This window comes from Triturus cristatus, chromosome 11 (genome assembly GCF_964204655.1).
Source record: "Triturus cristatus chromosome 11, aTriCri1.1, whole genome shotgun sequence".
NCBI classification, from domain to species: domain Eukaryota; kingdom Metazoa; phylum Chordata; class Amphibia; order Caudata; family Salamandridae; genus Triturus; species Triturus cristatus.
Genome location: NC_140594.1, coordinates 506,905,567 through 506,924,871, shown reverse-complemented (window position 1 = coordinate 506,924,871; position 19,305 = coordinate 506,905,567).

The window sequence follows — 19,305 nt, the reverse complement described above, 5'->3', positions numbered from 1 at the left end:
CCAAACCTTGCTGGGAGGTGAAGCGGTGTGCCTCCACCCCTGTTCCTATTTAAAAGTACTCCTGTGAGTCATTGAGCTGACGAGCTTGTGGATGAAGCACCCGCATGCCTTTGAGAGGTACCTGACCTGAGAAAGATGTTGGCAGCCTACTCAGCAAACCCCACATTTGAAAGACTGTAATCTCTACTGATGACGGTTAAAGAACCAGAAACACGTGTCTAGAGGTCAGCATTATCTGCGCCAACTGTTGCGAAACACTCGAACACTCTTGAAGCAAACAAATAACTGAAACTGTAATTACAACAATGCCAGGGGCGAACCTGGCTCGGAGGTGAAGCGGTGTGCTGCCACCCCTGTCCCTGTTTAACAGTACTCCCGTGAGTCATTGAGCTAACGAGATTGTGAATGAAGCACCCACATGCCTGTGAGAGGTACCTGACCTGAGAAAGATGTCGGCAGCCTACTCAGCAAACCCCAAATTTGAAAGACTGTAACCTCTACTGATGACGGTTAAAGAACCAGAAACACATATCTAGAGATCAGCACTATCTGTGCCAACTGTAGCGAAACACTCAAACACTCTTGAAGGAAGCAAGTAACTGAAACAGCATTTACCACAATGCCAGGCGCGAACCTTGCTTGGAGGTGAAGCGGTGTGCCTCCACACCTGATCCTATTTAAAAGTACTCCCGTGAGTCATTGAGCTGACGAGCTCATGGATGAAGCACAGGCATGCCTGTGAGAGGTACCTGACCTGAAAAAGATGTTGGCAGCCTACTCAGCAAACACCAAATTTGAAAGACTGTAATCTCTACTGATGACGGTTAAAAAACCACAAACACATGTCTAGAGATCAGCACTATCTGTGCCAACTGTAGCAAACCCACTCAAACACTCTTGAAGGAAGCAAGTAACCGAAACTGCATTTACCAAAATGCCAGGGGCGAACCTTGCTGGGAGGTGAAGCGGTGTGCTCCCTCCCCTGTTACTGTTTAATAGTACTGCCATGAGTCATTGAGCTGACGACCTCGTGGATGAAGCACCCACATGCCTGTGAAAGGTACCTAACCTGAGAGAGATGTTTGCAGCCTACTCAGCAAACCCAAAATTTCAAAGACTGTAATCTCAACTGATGACATTTAAAGAACCAGAAACACGTGTCTAGAGATCAGCACTATCTGTGCCAACTGTGGCGAAACACTCGAACACTCTTGAAGCAAGCAAGTAACTGAAACTGCATTTACCACAATGCCAGGGGCGAACCTTGCTGGGAGGTGAAGCGGTGTGCTCCCACCCCTGTTCCTGTTTTGTAGTACTCCCGTGAGTCATTAAGCTCACGAGACCGTGAATGAAGCACCTGCATGCCTGTGAGAGGTACCTGACCTGACAAAGATGTTGGCAGCCTACTCAGCAAACCCCAAATTTGAAAGACTGTAATCTCTACTGATGGCGGTTAAAGAACCAGAAACACGTGTCTAGAGATCAGCACTATCTGCGCCAACTGTTGCGAAACACTCGAACACTCTTGAAGCAAGCAGGTAACTGAAACTGCATTTACCACAATGCCAGGGGCAAACCTTGCTGGGAGGTGAAGCGGTGTGCTCCCACCCCTGTTCCTGTTTAATAGTAAACCGTGAGTCATTGAGCTGACGAGATCGTGAATGAAGCACCCGCATGCCTGTGAGAGGTACCTGACCTAAGAAAGATGTTGGCAGCCTACTCAGCAAACCCCAAATTTGAAAGACTGTAATCGCTACTGATGACGGTTAAAGAACCAGAAACACATGTCTATAGATCAGCACTATCTGCGCCAACTGTAGCGAATCACTTGAACACTCTTGAAGCAAGCAAGTAACTGAAACTGCATTTACCACAATGCCAGGGGCCAACCTTGCTGGGAGGTGAAGCGGTGTGCCTCCACCTCTGTTCCTATTTAAAAGGACTCCCGTGAGTCATTGAGTTGACGAGCTTGTGGATGAAGCACCCGCATGCCTTTGAGAGGTACCTGACCTGAGAAAGATGTTGGCAGCCTATTCAGCAAACCACAATTTGAAAGACTGTATTCTCTACTGAGGACGGTTAAAGAACCAGAAACAAGTGTCTAGAGATCAGCACTATGTGCGCCAACTGTAGCGAAACACTCAAACACTCTTGAAGCAAGCAAGTAACTGAAACTGCATCTACCACAATTCCAGGGGCAAACCTTGCTGGGAGGTGAAGCGGTGTGCTCCCACCCCTGTTCCTGTTTAATAGTACTGCCATGAGTCATTGAGCTGACGAGCTCGTGGATGAAGCACCCGCATGCCTGTGAGAGGTACCTGACCTGAGAAAGATGTTGGCAGCCTACTCAGCAAACACCAAATTTGAAAGACTGTAATCTCTACTGATGACGGTTAAAGAACCAGAAACACATGTCTAGAGAGCAGCACTATCTGCGCCAACTGTAGCGAAACACTCGAACACTCTTGAAGGAAGCAAGTAACTGAAACTGCATCTACCACAATGCCAGGGGCGAACCTTGCTGGGAGGTGAAGCGGTGTGCTACCTCCCCTGTTACTGTTTAATAGTACTGCCATGAGTCATTGAGCTGACGACCTCGTGGATGAAACACCCACATGCCTGTGAGAGGTACCTGACCTGAGAAAGATGTTTGCAGCCTACTCAGCAAACCCAAAATTTCAAAGACTGTAATCTCAACTGATGACGGTTAAAGAACCAGAAACACATGTCTAGAGATCTGCACTATCTGTGCCAACTTTGGCGAAACACTCCAACACTCTTGAAGCAAGCAAGCAACCAAAACTGAATTTACCACAATGCCAGGAGCGTACCTTGCTGGGAGCTGAAGCGGTGTGCTCCCACCCCTGTTCCTGTTTAATAGTAAACCGTGAGTCATTGAGCTGACGAGATCGTGAATGAAGCACCCGCATGCCTGTGAGAGGTACCTGACCTGACAAAGATGTTGGCAGCCTACTCAGCAAACCCCACATTTGAAAGACTGTAATCTCTACTGATGACGGTTAAAGAACCAGAAACACGTGTCTAGAGATCAGCACTATCTGCGCCAACTGTAGCGAAACACTCAAACACTCTTGAAGCAAGCAAGTGTCTGAAACTGCATCTACCACAATGCCAGGGCGAACCTTGCTGGGAGGTGAAGCGGTGTGCTCCCACCCCTGTTCCTGTTTAATAGTAAACCGTGAGTCATTGAGCTGACGAGATCGTGAATGAAGCACCCGCATGCCTGTGAGAGGTACCTGACCTAAGAAAGATGTTGGCAGCCTACTTAGCAAATCCCAAATTTGAAAGACTGTAATCGCTACTGATGACGGTTAAAGAACCAGAAACACATGTCTAGAGACCAGCACTATCTGCGCCAACTGTAGCGAAACACTCGAACACTCTTGAAGCAAGCAAGTAACTGAAACTGCATTTACCACAAGGCCAGGGCCAAACCTTGCTGGGAGGTGAAGCGGTGTGCCTCCACCCCTGTTCCTATTTAAAAGTACTCCTGTGAGTCATTGAGCTGACGAGCTTGTGGATGAAGCACCCGCATGCCTTTGAGAGGTACCTGACCTGAGAAAGATGTTGGCAGCCTACTCAGCAAACCCCACATTTGAAAGACTGTAATCTCTACTGATGACGGTTAAAGAACCAGAAACACGTGTCTAGAGGTCAGCATTATCTGCGCCAACTGTTGCGAAACACTCAAACACTCTTGAAGCAAACAAATAACTGAAACTGTAATTACAACAATGCCAGGGGCGAACCTGGCTGGGAGGTGAAGCGGTGTGCTGCCACCCCTGTCCCTGTTTAACAGTACTCCCGTGAGTCATTGAGCTAACGAGATTGTGAATGAAGCACCCACATGCCTGTGAGAGGTACCTGACCTGAGAAAGATGTCGGCAGCCTACTCAGCAAACCCCAAATTTGAAAGACTGTAACCTCTACTGATGACGGTTAAAGAACCAGAAACACATGTCTAGAGATCAGCACTATCTTTGCCAACTGTAGCGAAACACTCAAACACTCTTGAAGGAAGCAAGTAACTGAAACAGCATTTACCACAATGCCAGGCGCGAACCTTGCTTGGAGGTGAAGCGGTGTGCCTCCACACCTGATCCTATTTAAAAGTACTCACGTGAGTCATTGAGCTGACGAGCTCATGGATGAAGCACCCGCATGCCTGTGAGAGGTACCTGACCTGAAAAAGATGTTGGCAGCCTACTCAGCAAACACCAAATTTGAAAGACTGTAATCTCTACTGATGACGGTTAAAAAACCACAAACACATGTCTAGAGATCAGCACTATCTGTGCCAACTGTAGCAAACCCACTCAAACACTCTTGAAGGAAGCAAGTAACCGAAACTGCATTTACCACAATGCCAGGGGCGAACCTTGCTGGGAGGTGAAGCGGTATGCTCCCTCCCCTGTTACTGTTTAATAGTACTGCCATGAGTCATTGAGCTGACGACCTCGTGGATGAAGCACCCACATGCCTGTGAAAGGTACCTAACCTGAGAGAGATGTTTGCAGCCTACTCAGCAAACCCAAAATTTAAAAGACTGTAATCTCAACTGATGACATTTAAAGAACCAGAAACACGTGTCTAGAGATCAGCACTATCTGTGCCAACTGTGGCGAAACACTTGAACACTCTTGAAGCAAGCAAGTAACTGAAACTGCATTTACCACAATGCCAGGGGCGAACCTTGCTGGGAGGTGAAGCGGTGTGCTCCCACCCCTGTTCCTGTTTTGTAGTACTCCCGTGAGTCATTGAGCTCACGAGATCGTGAATGAAGCACCTGCCTGCCTGTGAGAGGTACCTGACCTGACAAAGATGTTGGCAGCCTACTCAGCAAACCCCAAATTTGAAAGACTGTAATCTCTACTGATGACGGTTAAAGAACCAGAAACACGTGTCTAGAGATCAGCACTATCTGCGCCAACTGTTGCGAAACACTCGAACACTCTTGAAGCAAGCAGGTAACTGAAACTGCATTTACCACAATGCCAGGGGCAAATCTTGCTGGGAGGTGAAGCGGTGTGCTCCCACCCCTGTTCCTGTTTAATAGTAAACCGTGAGTCATTCAGCTGACAAGATCGTGAATGAAGCACCTGCATGCCTGTGAGAGGTACCTGACCTAAGAAAGATGTTGGCAGCCTACTCAGCAAACCCCAAATTTGAAAGACTGTAATCGCTACTGATGACGGTTAAAGAACCAGAAACACATGTCTATAGATCAGCACTATCTGCGCCAACTGTAGCGAATCACTTGAACACTCTTGAAGCAAGCAAGTAACTGAAACTGCATTTACCACAATGCCAGGGGCCAACCTTGCTGGGAGGTGAAACGGTGTGCCTCCACCTCTGTTCCTATTTAAAAGTACTCCCGTGAGTCATTGAGTTGACGAGCTTGTGGATGAAGCACCCGCATGCCTTTGAGAGGTACCTGACCTGAGAAAGATGTTGGCAGCCTACTCAGCAAACCACAATTTGAAAGACTGTATTCTCTACTGAGGACGGTTAAAGAACCAGAAACAAGTGTCTAGAGATCAGCCCTATCTGCGCCAACTGTAGCGAAACACTCAAACACTCTTGAAGCAAGCAAGTAATTGAAACTGCATCTACCACAATTCCAGGGGCAAACCTTGCTGGGAGGTGAAGCGGTGTGCTCCCACCCCTGTTCCTGTTTAATAGTACTGCCATGAGTCATTGAGCTGACGAGCTCGTGGATGAAGCACCCGCATGCCTGTGAGAGGTACCTGACCTGAGAAAGATGTTGGCAGCCTACTCAGCAAACCCCACATTTGAAAGACTGTAATCTCTACTGATGACGGTTAAAGAACCAGAAACACGTGTCTAGAGATCAGCACTATCTGCGCCAACTGTTGCGAGACACTCGAACACTCTTGAAGCAAGCAAGTAACTGAAACTGCATTTACCACAATGCCAGGGGCGAACCTTGCTGGGAGGTGAAGCGGTGTGCTCCCACCCCTGTTCCTGTTTAATAGTAAACCGTGAGTCATTGAGCTGATGAGATCGTGAATGAAGCACCTGCATGCCTGTGAGAGGTACTTGACCTAAGAAAGATGTTGGCAGCCTTTTCAGCAAACCCCAAATTTGAAAGACTGTAATCGCTACTGATGACGGTTAAAGAACCAGAAACACATGTCTATAGATCAGCACTATCTGCGCCAACTGTAGCGAAACACTCGAACACTCTTGAAGCAAGCAAGTAACTGAAACTGCATTTACCACAATCCCAGGGGTAAACCTTGCTGGGAGGTGAAGCGGTGTGCCTCCACCCCTGTTCCTATTTAAAAGTACTCCTGTGAGTCATTGAGCTGATGAGCTTGTGGATGAAGCACCCGCATGCCTTTGAGAGGTACCTGACCTGAGAAAGATGTTGGCAGCCTACTCAGCAAACCCCAATTTAAAAGACTGTTTTCTCTACTGATGACGGTTAAAGAACTAGAAACAAGTGTCTAGAGATCAGCACTATCTGTGCCAACTGTGGCGAAACACACAAACACTCTTGAAGCAAGCAAGTAACTGAAATTGCATTTACCACAATGCCAGTGGCGAACCTTTCTGGGAAGTGAAGCAGTGTGCTCCAACCCCTGTTCCTGCTTAATAGTACTCCTGTGAGTCATTGAGCTGACGAGCTCGTGGATGAAGCACCCGCATGCCTGTGAGAGGTACCTGACCTGACAAAGATGTTGGCAACCTACTCAGCAAACCCCCATTGACTGTAATCTCTACGGATGACGGTTAACGAACCAGAAATACGTGTCTAGAGATCAGCACTATCTGTGCCAACTGTAGCGAAACACTCGAACACTCTTGAAGCAAGCAAGTAACCGAGACTGCAATTACCAATATGCCAGGGGCAAACCTTGCTGGGAGGTGAAGCGGTGTGCTCCCACCCCTGTTCCTGTTTAATAGTACTGCCATGAGTCACCTTGCTGGGAGGTGAAGTGGTGTGCCTCCACCCCTGTTCCTATTTAAAAGTACTCCCGTGAGTCATTGAGCTGACGAGCTCATGGATGGGGCACCCGCATGCCTGTAAGAGGTACCTGACCTGAGAAATATGTTGGTAGCCTACTCAGCAAACCCCAAATTTGATAGACTGTAATCTCTACTGATGACGGTTAAAGAACCGGAAACACGTGCCTAAAGATCAGCACTATCTGCGCCAACTGTGGCGAAACACTCATACACTCTTGAAGCAAGCAAGTAACTGAAACTCCATTTACCACAATGCCAGGGGCGAACCTTGCTGGGAGCTGAAGCGGTGTGATCCCAGCCCTGTTCCTGTTTAATTGTACTCCTGTGAGTCATTGAGCTGACGAGATCGTGAATGAAGCGCCCGCATGCCTGTAAGACGTACCTGACCTAAGAAAGATGTTGGCAGCCTACTCAGCAAACCCCAAATTTGAAAGACTGTAATCGCTACTGATGATGGTTAAAGAACCAGAAACACATGTCTAGAGATCAGCACTAACTGCGCCAACTGTAGCGAAACACTCGAACACTCTTGAAGCAAGCAAGTAACTGAAACTGCATTTACCACAATGCCAGGGGCGAACCTTGCTGGGAGGTGAAGCGGTGTGCTCCCACCCCTGTTCCTGTTTTAAAGTACTCCCGTGAGTCATTGAGTTCACAAGATCGTGAATGAAGCACCTGCATGCCTGTGAGAGGTACTTGACCTAAGAAAGATGTTGGCAGCCTTTTCAGCAAACCCCAAATTTGAAAGACTGTAATCGCTACTGATGACGGTTAAAGAACCAGAAACACATGTCTATAGATCAGCACTATCTGCGCCAACTGTAGCGAAACACTCGAACACTCTTGAAGCAAGCAAGTAACTGAAACTGCATTTACCACAAGGCCAGGGGTAAACCTTGCTGGGAGGTGAAGCGGTGTGCCTCCACCCCTGTTCCTATTTAAAAGTACTCCTGTGAGTCATTGAGCTGATGAGCTTGTGGATGAAGCACCCGCATGCCTTTGAGAGGTACCTGACCTGAGAAAGATGTTGGCAGCCTACTCAGCAAACCCCAATTTAAAAGACTGTTTTCTCTACTGATGACGGTTAAAGAACTAGAAACAAGTGTCTAGAGATCAACACTATCTGCGCCAACTGTGTCGAAACACACAAACACTCTTGAAGCAAGCAAGTAACTGAAATTGCATTTACCACAATGCCAGTGGCGAACCTTTCTGGGAAGTGAAGCAGTGTGCTCCAACCCCTGTTCCTGCTTAATAGTACTCCTGTGAGTCATTGAGCTGACGAGCTCGTGGATGAAGCACCCGCATGCCTGTGAGAGGTACCTGACCTGACAAAGATGTTGGCAACCTACTCAGCAAACCCCCATTGACTGTAATCGCTACGGATGACGGTTAACGAACCAGAAATACGTGTCTAGAGATCAGCACTATCTGTGCCAACTGTAGCGAAACACTCGAACACTCTTGAAGCAAGCAAGTAACCGAGACTGCAATTACCAATATGCCAGGGGCGAACCTTGCTGGGAGCTGAAGCGGTGTGATCCCAGCCCTGTTCCTGTTTAATTGTACTCCTGTGAGTCATTGAGCTGACGAGATCGTGAATGAAGCACCCGCATGCCTGTGAGACGTACCTGACCTAAGAAAGATGTTGGCAGCCTACTCAGCAAACCCCAAATTTGAAAGACTGTAATCGCTACTGATGATGGTTAAAGAACCAGAAACACATGTCTAGAGATCAGCACTATCTGCGCCAACTGTAGCGAAACACTCGAACAGTCTTGAAGCAAGCAAGTAACTGAAACTGCATTTACCACAATGCCAGGGGCGAACGTTGCTGGGAGGTGAAGCGGTGTGCTCCCACCCCTGTTCCTGTTTTATAGTACTCCCGTGAGTCATTGAGCTCACGAGATCGTGAATGAAGCACCTGCATGCCTGTGAGAGGTACTTGACCTAAGAAAGATGTTGGCAGCCTTTTCAGCAAACCCCAAATTTGAAAGACTGTAATCGCAACTGATGACGGTTAAAGAACCAGAAACACATGTCTATAGATCAGCACTATCTGCGCCAACTGTAGCGAAACACTTGAACACTCTTGAAGCAAGCAAGTAACTGAAACTGCATTTACCACAATGACAGGGGTAAACCTTGCTGGGAGGTGAAGCGGTGTGCCTCCACCCCTGTTCCTATTTAAAAGTACTCCTGTGAGTCATTGAGCTGATGAGCTTGTGGATGAAGCACCCGCGTGCCTTTGAGAGGTACCTGACCTGAGAAAGATGTTGGCAGCCTACTCAGCAAACCCCAATTTAAAAGACTGTTTTCTCTACTGATGACGGTTAAAGAACTAGAAACAAGTGTCTAGAGATCAGCACTATCTGCGCCAACTGTGGCGAAACACACAAACACTCTTGAAGCAAGCAAGTAACTGAAATTGCATTTACCACAATGCCAGTGGCGAACCTTTCTGGGATGTGAAGCAGTGTGCTCCAACCCCTGTTCCTGCTTAATAGTACTCCTGTGAGTCATTGAGCTGACGAGCTCGTGGATGAAGCACCCGCATGCCTGTGAGAGGTACCTGACCTGACAAAGATGTTGGCAACCTACTCAGCAAACCCCCATTGACTGTAATCTCTACGGATGACGGTTAACGAACCAGAAATACGTGTCTAGAGATCAGCACTATCTGCGCCAACTGTAGCGAAACACTCGAACACTCTTAAAGCAAGCAAGTAACCGAGACTGCAATTACCAATATGCCAGGGGCAAACCTTGCTGGGAGGTGAAGCGGTGTACTTCCACCCCTGTTCCTGTTTAATAGTACTGCCATGAGTCACCTTGCTGGGAGGTGAAGTGGTGTGCCTCCACCCCTGTTCCTATTTAAAAGTACTCCCGTTAGTCATTGAGCTGACGAGCTCATGGATGGGGCACCTGCATGCCTGTAAGAGGTACCTGACTTGAGAAATATGTTGGTAGCCTACTCAGCAAACCCCAAATTTGATAGACTGTAATCTCTACTGATGACGGTTAAAGAACCGGAAACACGTGCCTAAAGATCAGCACTATCTGCGCCAACTGTTGCGAAACACTCATACACTCTTGAAGCAAGCAAGTAACTGAAACTCCATTTACCACAATGCCAGGGGCGAACCTTGCTGGGAGGTGAAGCGGTGTGCTCCCACCCCTGTTCCTGTTTTAAAGTACTCCCGTGAGTCATTGAGTTCACAAGATCGTGAATGAAGCACCTGCATGCCTGTGAGAGGTACTTGACCTAAGAAAGATGTTGGCAGCCTTTTCAGCAAACCCCAAATTTGAAAGACTGTAATCGCTACTGATGACGGTTAAAGAACCAGAAACACATGTCTATAGATCAGCACTATCTGCGCCAACTGTAGCGAAACACTCGAACACTCTTGAAGCAAGCAAGTAACTGAAACTGCATTTACCACAATGCCAGGGGTAAACCTTGCTGGGAGGTGAAGCGGTGTGCCTCCACCCCTGTTCCTATTTAAAAGTACTCCTGTGAGTCATTGAGCTGATGAGCTTGTGGATGAAGCACCCGCATGCCTTTGAGAGGTACCTGACCTGAGAAAGATGTTGGCAGCCTACTCAGCAAACCCCAATTTAAAAGACTGTTTTCTCTACTGATGACGGTTAAAGAACTAGAAACAAGTGTCTAGAGATCAACACTATCTGCGCCAACTGTGTCGAAACACACAAACACTCTTGAAGCAAGCAAGTAACTGAAATTGCATTTACCACAATGCCAGTGGCGAACCTTTCTGGGAAGTGAAGCAGTGTGCTCCAACCCCTGTTCCTGCTTAATAGTACTCCTGTGAGTCATTGAGCTGACGAGCTCGTGGATGAAGCACCCGCATGCCTGTGAGAGGTACCTGACCTGACAAAGATGTTGGCAACCTACTCAGCAAACCCCCATTGACTGTAATCGCTACGGATGACGGTTAACGAACCAGAAATACGTGTCTAGAGATCAGCACTATCTGTGCCAACTGTAGCGAAACACTCGAACACTCTTGAAGCAAGCAAGTAACCGAGACTGCAATTACCAATATGCCAGGGGCGAACCTTGCTGGGGGCTGAAGCGGTGTGATCCCAGCCCTGTTCCTGTTTAATTGTACTCCTGTGAGTCATTGAGCTGACGAGATCGTGAATGAAGCACCCGCATGCCTGTGAGACGTACCTGACCTAAGAAAGATGTTGGCAGCCTACTCAGCAAACCCCAAATTTGAAAGACTGTAATCGCTACTGATGATGGTTAAAGAACCAGAAACACATGTCTAGAGATCAGCACTATCTGCGCCAACTGTAGCGAAACACTCGAACAGTCTTGAAGCAAGCAAGTAACTGAAACTGCATTTACCACAATGCCAGGGGCGAACGTTGCTGGGAGGTGAAGCGGTGTGCTCCCACCCCTGTTCCTGTTTTATAGTACTCCCGTGAGTCATTGAGCTCACGAGATCGTGAATGAAGCACCTGCATGCCTGTGAGAGGTACTTGACCTAAGAAAGATGTTGGCAGCCTTTTCAGCAAACCCCAAATTTGAAAGACTGTAATCGCAACTGATGACGGTTAAAGAACCAGAAACACATGTCTATAGATCAGCACTATCTGCGCCAACTGTAGCGAAACACTTGAACACTCTTGAAGCAAGCAAGTAACTGAAACTGCATTTACCACAATGACAGGGGTAAACCTTGCTGGGAGGTGAAGCGGTGTGCCTCCACCCCTGTTCCTATTTAAAAGTACTCCTGTGAGTCATTGAGCTGATGAGCTTGTGGATGAAGCACCCGCGTGCCTTTGAGAGGTACCTGACATGAGAAAGATGTTGGCAGCCTACTCAGCAAACCCCAATTTAAAAGACTGTTTTCTCTACTGATGACGGTTAAAGAACTAGAAACAAGTGTCTAGAGATCAGCACTATCTGCGCCAACTGTGGCGAAACACACAAACACTCTTGAAGCAAGCAAGTAACTGAAATTGCATTTACCACAATGCCAGTGGCGAACCTTTCTGGGATGTGAAGCAGTGTGCTCCAACCCCTGTTCCTGCTTAATAGTACTCCTGTGAGTCATTGAGCTGACGAGCTCGTGGATGAAGCACCCGCATGCCTGTGAGAGGTACCTGACCTGACAAAGATGTTGGCAACCTACTCAGCAAACCCCCATTGACTGTAATCTCTACGGATGACGGTTAACGAACCAGAAATACGTGTCTAGAGATCAGCACTATCTGCGCCAACTGTAGCGAAACACTCGAACACTCTTAAAGCAAGCAAGTAACCGAGACTGCAATTACCAATATGCCAGGGGCAAACCTTGCTGGGAGGTGAAGCGGTGTACTTCCACCCCTGTTCCTGTTTAATAGTACTGCCATGAGTCACCTTGCTGGGAGGTGAAGTGGTGTGCCTCCACCCCTGTTCCTATTTAAAAGTACTCCCGTTAGTCATTGAGCTGACGAGCTCATGGATGGGGCACCTGCATGCCTGTAAGAGGTACCTGACTTGAGAAATATGTTGGTAGCCTACTCAGCAAACCCCAAATTTGATAGACTGTAATCTCTACTGATGACGGTTAAAGAACCGGAAACACGTGCCTAAAGATCAGCACTATCTGCGCCAACTGTTGCGAAACACTCATACACTCTTGAAGCAAGCAAGTAACTGAAACTCCATTTACCACAATGCCAGGGGCGAACCTTGCTGGGAGCTGAAGCGGTGTGATCCCAGCCCTGTTCCTGTTTAATTGTAGTCCTGTGAGTCATTGAGCTTACGAGATCGGGAATGAAGCACCCGCATGCCTGAGCGAGGTACCTGACCTAAGAAAGATGTTGGCAGCCTACTCAGCAAACCCCAAATTTGAAAGACTGTAATCGCTACTGATGACGGTTAAAGAACCAGAAACACATGTCTATAGATCAGCACTATCTGCGCCAACTGTAGCGAATCACTTGAACACTCTTGAAGCAAGCAAGTAACTGAAACTGCATCTACCACAATTCCAGGGGCAAACCTTGCTGGGAGGTGAAGCGGTGTGCTCCCACCCCTGTTCCTGTTTAATAGTACTGCCATGAGTCATTGAGGTGACGAGCTCATGGATGAAGCACCCGCATGCCTGTGAGAGGTACCTGACCTGAGAAATATGTTGGTAGCCTACTCAGCAAACCCCAAATTTGAAAGACTGTAATCTCTACTGATGACGGTCAAAGAACAGGAAACACGTGCCTAGAGATCAGCACTATCTGCGCCAACTGTGGTGAAACACTCAAACACTCTTGAAGCAAGCAAGTGACTGAAACTCCATTTACCACAATGCCAGGGGCGAACCTTGCTGGGAGCTGAAGCGGTGTGCTCCCACCCCTGTTCCTGTTTAATAGTAAACCGTGAGTCATTGAGCTGATGAGATTGTGAATGAAGCACCTGCATGCTTGTGAGAGGTACTTGACCTAAGAAAGATGTTGGCAGCCTTTTCAGCAAACCCCAAATTTGAAAGACTGTAATCGCTACTGATGACGGTTAAAGAACCAGAAACACATGTCTATAGATCAGCACTATCTGCGCCAACTGTAGCGAAACACTTGAACACTCTTGAAGCAAGCAAGTAACTGAAACTGCATTTACCACAATGCCAGGGGTAAACCTTGCTGGGAGGTGAAGCGTGTGCCTCCACCCTCTTTCCGATTTAAAAGTACTCCTGTGAGTCATTGAGCTGACGAGCTCATGGATGAAGCACCCGCATGCCTGTGAGAGGTACCTGACCTGAGAAATATGTTGGTAGCCTACTCAGCAAACCCCAAATTTGAAAGACTGTAATCTCTACTGATGACGGTCAAAGAACAGGAAACATGTGCCTAGAGATCAGCACTATCTGCGCCAACTGTGGCGAAACACTCAAACACTCTTGAAGCAAGCAAGTGACTGAAACTCCATTTACCACAATGCCAGGGGCGAATCTTGCTGGGAGCTGAAGCGGTGTGCTCCCACCCCTGTTCCTGTTTAATCGGAAACCGTGAGTCATTGAGCTGATGAGATCGTGAATGAAGCACCTGCATGCCTGTGAGAGGTACTTGACCTCAGAAAGATGTCGGCAGCCTACTCAGCAAACCCCAAATTTTAAAGACTGTAACCTCTACTGATGACGGTTAAAGAACCAGAAACACATGTCTAGAGATCAGCACTATCTGTGCCAACTGTAGCGAAATACTCAAACACTCTTGAAGGAAGCAAGTAACTGAAACAGCATTTACCACAATGCCAGGCGCGAACCTTGCTTGGAGGTGAAGCGGTGTGCCTCCACACCTGATCCTATTTAAAAGTACTCCCGTGAGTCATTGAGCTGACGAGCTCATGGATGAAGCACCCGCATGCCTGTGAGAGGTACCTGACCTGAGAAAGATGTTGGCAGCCTACTCAGCAAACACCAAATTTGAAAGACTGTAATCTCTACTGATGACGGTTAAAGAACCAGAAACACATGTCTAGAGAGCAGCACTATCTGCGCCAACTGTAGCGAAACACTCGAACACTCTTGAAGGAAGCAAGTAACTGAAACTGCATCTACCACAATGCCAGGGGCGAACCTTGCTGGGAGGTGAAGCGGTGTGCTACCTCCCCTGTTACTGTTTAATAGTACTGCCATGAGTCATTGAGCTGACGACCTCGTGGATGAAGCACCCACATGCCTGTGAGAGGTACCTGACCTGAGAAAGATGTTTGCAGCCTACTCAGCAAACCCAAAATTTCAAAGACTGTAATCTCAACTGATGACGGTTAAAGAACCAGAAACACGTGTCTAGAGATCTGCACTATCTGTGCCCACTTTGGCGAAACACTCCAACACTCTTGAAGCAAGCAAGCAACCAAAACTGTATTTACCACAATGCCAGGAGCGAACCTTGCTGGGAGCTGAAGCGGTGTGCTCCCACCCCTGTTCCTGTTTAATAGTACTCCTGTGAGTCATTGAGCTGACGAGATCGTGAATGAAGCACCCGCATGCCTGTGAGAGGTACCTGACCTGACAAAGATGTTGGCAGCCTACTCAGCAAACCCCACATTTGAAAGACTGTAATCTCTACTGATGACGGTTAAAGAACCAGAAACACGTGTCTAGAGATCAGCACTATCTGCGCCAACTGTAGCGAAACACTCAAACACTCTTGAAGCAAGCAAGTGTCTGAAACTGCATCTACCACAATGCCAGGGGCAAACCTTGCTGGGAGGTGAAGCGGTGTGCTCCCACCCCTGTTCCTGTTTAATAGTACTGTCATGAGTCATTGAGCTGACGAGCTCATGGATGAAGCACCCGCATGCCTGTGAGAGGTACCTGACCTGAGAAAGATATTGGCAGCTCACTCAGCAAACCCCACATTTGAAAGACTGTAATCTCTACTGATGACGGTTAAAGAACCAGAAACACGTGTCTAGAGATCAGCACTATATGCGCCAACTGTTGCAAAACACTTGAACAGTCTTGAAGCAAGCAAGTAACTGAAACTGCATTTACCACAATGCCAGGAGCGAACCTTGCTGGGAGGTGAAGCGGTGTGCTCCCACCCCTGTTCCTGTTTAATAGTAAACCGTGAGTCATTGAGCTGACGAGATCGTGAATGAAGCACCCGCATGCCTGTGAGAGGTACCTGACCTAAGAAAGATGTTGGCAGCCTACTTAGCAAATCCCAAATTTGAAAGACTGTAATCGCTACTGATGACGGTTAAAGAACCAGAAACACATGTCTATAGACCAGCACTATCTGCGCCAACTGTAGCGAAACACTCGAACACTCTTGAAGCAAGCAAGTAACTGAAACTGCATTTACCACAAGGCCAGGGCCAAACCTTGCTGGGAGGTGAAGCGGTGTGCCTCCACCCCTGTTCCTATTTAAAAGTACTCCTGTGAGTCATTGAGCTGACGAGCTTGTGGATGAAGCACCCGCATGCCTTTGAGAGGTACCTGACCTGAGAAAGATGTTGGCAGCCTACTCAGCAAACCCCACATTTGAAAGACTGTAATCTCTACTGATGACGGTTAAAGAACCAGAAACACGTGTCTAGAGGTCAGCATTATCTGCGCCAACTGTTGCGAAACACTCGAACACTCTTGAAGCAAACAAATAACTGAAACTGTAATTACAACAATGCCAGTGGCGAACCTGGCTGGGAGGTGAAGCAGTGTGCCTCCACCCCTGTTCCTATTTAAAAGTACTCCTGTGAGTCATTGAGCTGACGAGCTTGTGGATGAAGCACCCACATGCCTGTGAGAGGTACCTGACCTGAGAAAGATGTCGGCAGCCTACTCAGCAAACCCCAAATTTGAAAGACTGTAACCTCTACTGATGACGGTTAAAGAACCAGAAACACATGTCTAGAGATCAGCACTATCTGTGCCAACTGTAGCGAAACACTCAAACACTCTTGAAGGAAGCAAGTAACTGAAACAGCATTTACCACAATGCCAGGCGCGAACCTTGCTTGGAGGTGAAGCGGTGTGCCTCCACACCTGATCCTATTTAAAAGTACTCCCGTGAGTCATTGAGCTGACGAGCTCATGGATGAAGCACCCGCATGTCTGTGAGAGGTACCTGACCTGAAAAAGATGTTGGCAGCCTACTCAGCAAACACCAAATTTGAAAGACTGTAATCTCTTCTGATGACGGTTAAAAAACCACAAACACATTTCTAGAGATCAGCACTATCTGTGCCAACTGTAGCAAACCCACTCAAACACTCTTGAAGGAAGCAAGTAACCGAAACTGCATTTACCACAATGCCAGGGTCGAACCTTGCTGGGAGGTGAAGCGGTGTGCTCCCTCCCCTGTTACTGTTTAATAGTACTGCCATGAGTCATTGAGCTGACGACCTCGTGGATGAAGCACCCACATGCCTGTGAAAGGTACCTAACCTGAGAGAGATGTTTGCAGCCTACTCAGCAAACCCAAAATTTCAAAGACTGTAATCTCAACTGATGACATTTAAAGAACCAGAAACACGTGTCTAGAGATCAGCACTATCTGTGCCAACTGTGGCGAAACACTCGAACACTCTTGAAGCAAGCAAGTAACTGAAACTGCATTTACCACAATGCCAGGGGCGAACCTTGCTGGGAGGTGAAGCGGTGTGCTCCCACCCCTGTTCCTGTTTTGTAGTACTCCTGTGAGTCATTGAGCTCACGAGACCGTGAATGAAGCACCTGCATGCCTGTGAGAGGTACCTGACCTGACAAAGATGTTGGCAGCCTACTCAGCAAACCCCAAATTTGAAAGACTGTAATCTCTACTGATGGCGGTTAAAGAACCAGAAACACGTGTCTAGAGATCAGCACTATCTGCGCCAACTGTTGCGAAACACTCGAACACTCTTGAAGCAAGCAGGTAACTGAAACTGCCTTTACCACAATGCCTGGGGCAAACCTTGCTGGGAGGTGAAGCGGTGTGCTCCCACCCCTGTTCCTGTTTAATAGTAAACCGTGAGTCATTGAGCTGACGAGATCGTGAATGAAGCACCCGCATGCCTGTGAGAGGTACCTGACCTAAGAAAGATGTTGGCAGCCTACTCAGCAAACCCCAAATTTGAAAGACTGTAATCGCTACTGATGACGGTTAAAGAACCAGAAACACATGTCTATAGATCAGCACTATCTGCGCCAACTGTAGCGAATCACTTGAACACTCTTGAAGCAAGCAAGTAACTGAAACTGCATTTACCACAATGCCAGGGGCCAACCTTGCTGGGAGGTGAAGCGGTGTGCCTTCACCTCTGTTCCTATTTAAAAGGACTCCCGTGAGTCATTGAGTTGACGAGCTTGTGGATGAAGCACCCGCATGCCTTTGAGAGGTACCTGACCTGAGAAAGATGTTGGCAGCCTATTCAGCAAACCACAATTTGAAAGACTGTATTCTCTACTGAGGACGGTTAAAGAACCAGAAACAAGTGTCTAGAGATCTGCACTATCTGTGCCAACTTTGGCGAAACACTCCAACACTCTTGAAGCAAGCAAGCAACCAAAACTGTATTTACCACAATGCCAGGAGCGAACCTTGCTGGGAGCTGAAGCGGTGTGCTCCCACCCCTGTTCCTGTTTAATAGTAAACCGTGAGTCATTGAGCTGACGAGATCGTGAATGAAGCACCCGCATGCCTGTGAGAGGTACCTGACCTGACAAAGATGTTGGCAGCCTACTCAGCAAACCCCACATTTGAAAGACTGTAATCTCTACTGATGACGGTTAAAGAACCAGAAACACGTGTCTAGAGATCAGCACTATCTGCGCCAACTGTAGCGAAACACTCAAACACTCTTGAAGCAAGCAAGTGTCTGAAACTGCATCTACCACAATGCCAGGGGCGAACCTTGCTGGGAGGTGAAGCGGTGTGCTCCCACCCCTGTTCCTGTTTAATAGTAAACCGTGAGTCATTGAGCTGACGAGATCGTGAATGAAGCACCCGCATGCCTGTGAGAGGTACCTGACCTAAGAAAGATGTTGGCAGCCTACTTAGCAAATCCCAAATTTGAAAGACTGTAATCGCTACTGATGACGGTTAAAGAACCAGAAACACATGTCTATAGACCAGCACTATCTGCGCCAACTGTAGCGAAACACTCTAACACTCTTGAAGCAAGCAAGTAACTGAAACTGCATTTACCACAAGGCCAGGGCCAAACCTTGCTGGGAGGTGAAGCGGTGTGCCTCCACCCCTGTTCCTATTTAAAAGTACTCCTGTGAGTCATTGAGCTGACGAGCTTGTGGATGAAGCACCCGCATGCCTTTGAGAGGTACCTGACCTGAGAAAGATGTTGGCAGCCTACTCAGCAAACCCCACATTTGAAAGACTGTAATCTCTACTGATGACGGTTAAAGAACCAGAAACACGTGTCTAGAGGTCAGCATTATCTGCGCCAACTGTTGCGAAACACTCGAACACTCTTGAAGCAAACAAATAACTGAAACTGTAATTACAACAATGCCAGGGGCGAACCTGGCTCGGAGGTGAAGCGGTGTGCTGCCACCCCTGTCCCTGTTTAACAGTACTCCCGTGAGTCATTGAGCTAACGAGATTGTGAATGAAGCACCCACATGCCTGTGAGAGGTACCTGACCTGAGAAAGATGTCGGCAGCCTACTCAGCAAACCCCAAATTTGAAAGACTGTAACCTCTACTGATGACGGTTAAAGAACCAGAAACACATATCTAGAGATCAGCACTATCTGTGCCAACTGTAGCGAAACACTCAAACACTCTTGAAGGAAGCAAGTAACTGAAACAGCATTTACCACAATGCCAGACG